The 7113-nt window shown below is 38.3% G+C and overlaps 1 long non-coding RNA gene across 1 annotated transcript; it reads left to right on the plus strand.

The window, feature by feature from the left end:
• The first annotated feature begins 2865 nt into the window (after positions 1–2865).
• On the plus strand, positions 2866–5958 carry LOC139432965 (uncharacterized). The gene is made up of 3 exons (XR_011642534.1): positions 2866–2996; positions 3887–4031; positions 5855–5958. It is a non-coding gene; the product is annotated as an uncharacterized lncRNA (long non-coding RNA).
• The last annotated feature ends 1155 nt before the right edge of the window (positions 5959–7113 follow it).

Below are 7113 nucleotides of genomic sequence, written 5' to 3' on the forward strand. Positions count from 1 at the left end.
TAAGTGAAATGCTTTTATGGATTTAGAAAATGATTTTATTGATTTAAAAAATAGTTGTATTTATTTAAATTGACATGCATCCGCTAAGAAAAATAGTCCGCTGTTACTGTTTGAACTCTCCTGCAGGGGGGCGTGGTCAGCTGCAGCTCACAGAATCAGCCCCCTGCAAAAACAGCACTTGAAAGAGCAAATAGAGCGAAATGAGGCATGGCTAAAATGCACGATCTGTTTGGTATTTTGAAAAAAAATATATATTTATATACTTTATATAGGTATGGCCCTACAATATATTGTTCAAATATAGCATGATAGGTCCACTTTAAGTAATACAAGACAGAATGATGATGATCTCCGCGCTACAGCTGCTCCGTGCATGCATGCAGTGGCATGTAATATCGATGGATTAGAGACGGTTGGATGCTGCTGTACTGAGCATTGCAATATATTTAAAAGACAGCTGTTGCTGTCTTTTTTTCTATAGTTAATAGTTACTGAAATAGAGCCCTGCTGTTTTGTCAGGGCCTTTTCTTTAAATATAATTTTAAAATGTTGATACCGTAGCCCCTTTTTAAAAATAGTTTTTATAGGTGTTGCTATCTGTTTTGTGTAGCGTGGTTTTACAAGAAAGTCAATGCATTCATTGGGTGGTATCAGAGAGTTACACGGGTCTGTAAATGCAATGAAAACATTTGGCAACAGCAAATCATTTATTAAACATGTAATTTTTACTTTTGAATACTTCAGTACAAAGGATGTATTGAATAATTTAAGTGATATATGTGTACACATATAAATCATTCATTAGTCAAAACAGGGCTACATTTAATTATAAAAGTTATAATATGTGGTAAACTGAAGAGCCGTTTGGGAGGCGAGAGCCTCTTCTCTACCAGGAAGAGCCGGAATTCCCATCACTAGAGAGAGATGCAGCGTGTATGTGAGGCCCCGCCCCCGTACGCAGATGAGAGAGAGAGAGATCTCTTTTAAAATATATTGAAAGTTAGAAACGGAGATGGTTGGATAAAATGTGCAAGATAACGTTTATGTAGCATTTCTTTATTGTCGAAATGATGACATTTATAACGGGATAACATCTAAGTGAATGGCCTGCTGCTGCTGAATGCATGGGGCAAGTGACTGGAAAGAGTTTTAAAAGTTCCCTTAGCAAAAAAATCTATACAATCCTATAGAATCCTATAGAATCTTGTAGAAATCTATAGCATGTTATAGAACATAGTCGTATTTGTAAGCCATGCTAAAGAATTCTATAGAATACTATAGAAATCTCTAGATCATTCTGTAGAATACTATAAATGTGTACTTTTCTATAAACTTCTATAATTAAAACTATAACAATCTAAAGAATTCTATAGGACAGAACCGACTCATGACATATCTGTAGAAATCTATAGAAATCTATAGACATTTTTAGAAATCTATAGCATTCAAAGAAAACATGCATGACATTTTCTCTCTGATGCAACCTATACTAAATTCTATAGAATTCTATAGAATTCTATAAAACTCGTCTTTAAATTGGAATAGAGAAAATCATAGTAATCTACATCATTTTGTGGAACTGAGCTGCTTTGCAAAAGCTGTATGGGTCCCTTTGAAATCTTTACAACTGTTTACTGGATTATGTGCCCAATTAAATTATGTAACCTATACATAACCATATACAACCATACAACATATTGGAATGGAACTCTAAACTGAATGAATGTCACTGTCCTTGTAATCTGATGTCAATGCTCCAGAATTTCTGTGACTGCATCTGTATGTATACATTGATCACTTTTGTTATGTAACTAATTATCTGTTACAACTGGAGATTAAAGCTAAGTGACATATAACAATATCTATTGTTAGTGTGAGTCTGTTATAAACAACTCATTGGAGTCTGCAGTACTTTACTCTGTTTTGCAGTCTATTATACACTGTAAAAAAAGATCGTAATTTTACAGGAAATAACTGTAAATGTTTATAGTAAGTATCATGTTTTTTTAAATAACTTGCAAAATCCTGTAAAATGGCAGATATTAACTATAAATTAACAACCCAAAACATTATTTTCAGTATTTTGACAATAACCACAAATAACGTTTATTTCCTTTTTTTTTACAGTAAATTTACTATATAATATTTACAGTATTTTTGCACTTTCAGAAAATAAATGCAGATGTACGTCAAATAAAAAGTATTATCTGTAATTAAATATGTAACTCGTAATATAAAAGTGTATTACTATTATAAGACTTTAAGATTTTCTTTGTAATTTTAAGGTAATCATAAAACTGTAAAAAAAAGCGTCAACTAAAAAAAACGTAAAATGTAATTAAAACCTTTTTACATACATAATTTTCTCAATATTCGATTGAATCCACCACAAACACAAAATATCCAATGTTGAAACAAAAGTAAATAAATATGTTCTCATTAAATTCCTAACTTACTATATTGTAAACATCTACAGTTGACAATATCATTAAAACAAATTAAAATGATAGAAAGTGGAGACATTTCTGCGGGGAGGATCAAGGTTTAAAACACACACTGTTATTTACTCAACAAGTCACAGTTATCCTTGTTTTATTTATGTTGCTGTTTTTTTTTCTCCCATTGGTCAATACACAGTAATAAGCCTTAGTTTTACAGTATAATGTATGGTTTTCGGATTCTGGCCGACAGCCAGAGCTACGGCAATTGAAATAGAATTCAGCCAAAACACGGCAGACAAGTCAGGCATGTTTGGAATGAGTCCACAACACTCCTGATTGGTTAATATAAACGTCATCGAAGAAACCTGCCAATGAGAACTGTCCGCGCCTGTCGTTCACATTTGAAACATCCACGTCAGTTTGAGTGGGTCTCCTCCTGCGAGCTACAGCTGTCTGTATGTCTGCTGCAGGATTTTATGGATTTATATCGGGATCGTTTTACACGTTAAATATGAGCATCGGGACGTCAACAAAGAACAGAAGACTTGAGATCTGGTGAGTCCTGCAACTGTAATGGAGTTAAATATGTATTTAGATAATCCTTAGTTTGTGAATGTTTTATTTTTTATTTAAGGTTACGTTTCTTCTTCTAGTTAGCTGAGTTTCTTCCCGTTAAGTTGGTATTCATCATTAATAGGTTGTTAAATGTTAAGAAGCCCTGACATGCTGTTTCTTGCAAGATGTTGCGCCCGGAAAAACTGGCTTAACAGGTGGCTGCTAACGTTAGCTTACAGTTTATTGCAGTGCTGCCCCCCCACCCTCTCTTCTTCAAAACGGGAGAATTACACATAAACATGCAGCGGGGTGTCACAATGTTGTCGCCAAGTTTAATGTAAAATTTCACAGCTTTCTTACAGCGGAATCTAGTGTGTTAATGTTCAGTAACAGCTAGCATAAACAGCTAACCGCTAACGTTTGGCTAACTTGCTAGTTAGCTCTGCTCTATATATTACAAGCTAACATGACTAGCTAATGTCACACTGTGTGAACTAAAATACTTTTTGTATTACTACATCATACATGCTTGGTCCAAATCACTGCTAAAATTAATTATTTTTGAAAATGTATAGTAAAGAAACACTCAGCCATGCATGAAATAACATAGCAAAAATAATACGGGTAATGTTTGACCCATGTTGTGCCTTAGAAGTGTAGTGATACAAACATGATTTTTATTCAAAAAGTAAGAAAGGGAAAAATACAAATTGGTGTTGATCCAAAACAGGTTAATTGAGGAATACCTGGAATCCTGAATGGTTAAAGTAATTTATTGCAAAGATATTTACAATTAAAACTAATTCGGGTCACTTTTGACACATGTTGGTTGTATGTTGTTGTGTAACAAAGGGTTAACATGACGGCTGTGATGTTCACTCTTTTTACAGAGCACCAGTGGACAGCGAGGACTATGGAAGAGAAGATGTGATGGCTTTGTGTGGAAAGCTGCTGACGCCAGCCTGTGTCCCTCATCAGTCTCTCCAGGCAGCACCCAGCTATTCTTCCATCTTGGAGATGAAAAGACTTTGATATGTGAGTAATAACTAACTTGTGTCTAACATAGTATTGAATGTGGTTTAGTAAAGTATTTAAAAATACCCCACATTGTACATGTACAGGACAATCAGACCTTGTTCAACAAAGATCATAAGACAATTGTGTTGTCTTTGAGGTACAGCCGCAGCAGAGAGTCTGAGTTTGAAGAAAGCACTAACATTTTATTTAGTGTTGTTTAATCAATCAATATTTACTGGTCTTGAATTTCCTCACTGGATTACAAAATGCTTGAATCTTATTGTACAGGGACATTATGCAGATTTAATCACCTGAAGATGAAAATATAGATTCATCGATATGTACCATTTTAAGGAAATAGACTGTTATGCGGCTTTCACACCAGCGCTTTTCAGTTTCTAGCTCCGAGCGGGAGCTTTTCTGGTTCAGCTCCGGTTTCCCTTTTCAGCTCCCGCTCTGTTCACACCGCCCACTGGCGCTCCAGAGCTGCCCCTGCTGCGTCATGACGTCACCGTTTACATCGCTGATTTGCTCCCCAACGGCAGCAATTACGGCGCTCACAACAACAACTGCGTCGTGTCGATGATCGTGTTGCTTTTAATCACATGAAGCCAGAATAAATTGAATAACGACTTCTCCAACCTTATGCTTTGCTCCAGAGTGCCGTGGTTCATTGTTTATTAATGTGTTTCTGCAGAATTTACCGACCGCTGCAGTATTGGCTGCTCTTCCACGGGAGTTTATTCTCCCGTTAGCTCCCGGTTAGCTCACACTGCAGCGGCCGCTCTAAAGTATTCACTGTCCGACTCACACAAGCAGCTGATGCATATCCCCAGTTCCCCTTAGCCTAAGTGAATGTGTGTCAGTCTGAATTGACACTGTTTGGTATCACAACGCTGTTATGAAAGTTTCTCTGGTATAAAACGGGTGATGTTACCATAGCAACCGAAGCTAAACTGACTACTTGCATCCGATAGCTGCAATAATACAAAACAACACGTCTGCCTCTCTCCACAATGATCGATAACAGCGAACGGATGGTCAAAGTAAGGTACAAATAAACAGAATCACACGAAGCCTGGTTAGTGTTGCCTGACTTTATAAAGTGTGTTTATAAGCACTACTGCTTGTAGGCAGGCATAACAGTCGACCCATGTTTAGGGGAGGTGGGTTTAGTTTCCTGCACGCCTCGACGTAAGAGAGACGTAAGCGACGTCGCCTCTTAGCTCCAAAGCTCTTGCCTCTGGACCGACAATTTTTTGGAGCTGGAAATGAAGCGGATTCCGGAGCTAAGAGCCGGCGCTGCTGCGGTGTGAACAGGAAAACCCGGCGCTTTTCAGGCTCTAGCTCCGAGCCGGAGCTGAAAAGGCGCTGGTGTGAAAGGGGCATTAGTGGTATTGACCGAAGCTCCACAGCTGTAGCTAGGCGCTGCTAATGAAAACTCAAGTGCTCAATTTGTTGGTTTTTCTTTATTATTAAGAATTGAGCAAGCATATCTTCCTCTTCGAAATCCCAGTTGTACTTCGCTAACACGTAGTGCCTGGGAGGGTGTGTTTGATTGTTCCCACCCTTACCTCACTTATGGACTAGGTCATGTTAGACAAGCAATCCAGTGGTTAGTTTTAGGGTCACCTCCATTGTTTTATTTTTTATTTATTCACTTTAAGAGAAAGGGATTTCAGAAACAAGTCTCACAAGTTTGTCACGAGGTAAAATTAACAAAAGCTAACTGTTGTTAGACTATGTTCCCCCCCTTCTAAACTTATGAAATAATCAATGCCCTGATAATAACATCCATCATTATGGTTTACTAATAGTTATCACTTCACTTCCTCCTCCAGCACCTGGACACAGCAGGAACCTATGCCAGGATCCTGTTTGTGGACTTCAGCTCTGCCTTCAACACAACCCTCTGGCTGGAGGCTGCGCACCATCAGGACCAGAACCTCTCTCCCTCAAGACCAGAACCTCTCTCCATCAGGACCAACACCTCTCTCCATCAGGACCAGAACCTCTCTCCATAAGGACCAGAACCTCTCTCCATCAGGACCAAAACCTCTCTCCATCAGGACCAGAACCTCTCTCCATCAGGACCAACACCTCTCTCCATCAGGACCAACACCTCTCTCCATCAGGACCAACACCTCTCTCCATCAGGACCAACACCTCTCTCCATCAGGACCAGAACCTCTCTCCATCAGGACCAACACCTCTTTCCATCAGGACCAGAACCTCTCTCCATAAGGACCAGAACCTCTCTCCATCAGGACCAGAACCTCTCTCCATCAGGACCAGAACCTCTCTCCATCAGGACCACAACCTCTCTCCATCAGGACCAGAACCTCTCTCCATAAGGACCAGAACCTCTCTCCATCAGGACCAAAACCTCTCTCCATCAGGACCAGAACCTCTCGGCACCTCAACAAGGCCCGCCCCCCCCACTGACACTTTACCTCAGCCACAACGCAGACTCTGCATGGAGATCACAGGATGGTAAATAATGCAATGTTTAAATATTGTTTACTGCCAATATTTTATATTCTATAATTTATTGCATTCTATTTCTTAATATAGTTCGCTATCTGTGTAGTTTTTACATTTTTTTATTTGTATGTACGACACCTCCTCATATGTGTGAACATACCTGGCAATAAACCCGTTTCTAATTCTGATCTTTTTGTCCTCTAGGTTGCACTGCCACGTCTACAGTAGCACAGAATGGACAGAGGAAACATCATTGGGCCTCAAGTTTTTTGCAGCCAATATACATTATCCTACAAACTTGGGATAGGAGGGTGAGTGAACAAGTTATCCATTGGTTGGAACCTACATCCCCATTATTAGACGTACTAAATCCTGCACACTGCTCCTTCACATTGACAATGTGAACATATATCGCCATTTTGCCATTTCTGTTATTTTCAGTTGAATGTTTCAAAGTAATCTTAAAAAATTCAACTTACTTTTTGTTTCTACTGTTTATAAGTATGATGTTTAAATATGAAATGCTGTATTCATTAGTTGTACTATAATTCTACAAATATTTTTAAGTTTTCAGAGTAATTGTTTCCTACAGAACATTTTGTGATCTCATTTTGTT

Source organism: Pseudochaenichthys georgianus, chromosome 3 (genome assembly GCF_902827115.2).
Source record: "Pseudochaenichthys georgianus chromosome 3, fPseGeo1.2, whole genome shotgun sequence".
NCBI lineage: Eukaryota > Metazoa > Chordata > Actinopteri > Perciformes > Channichthyidae > Pseudochaenichthys > Pseudochaenichthys georgianus.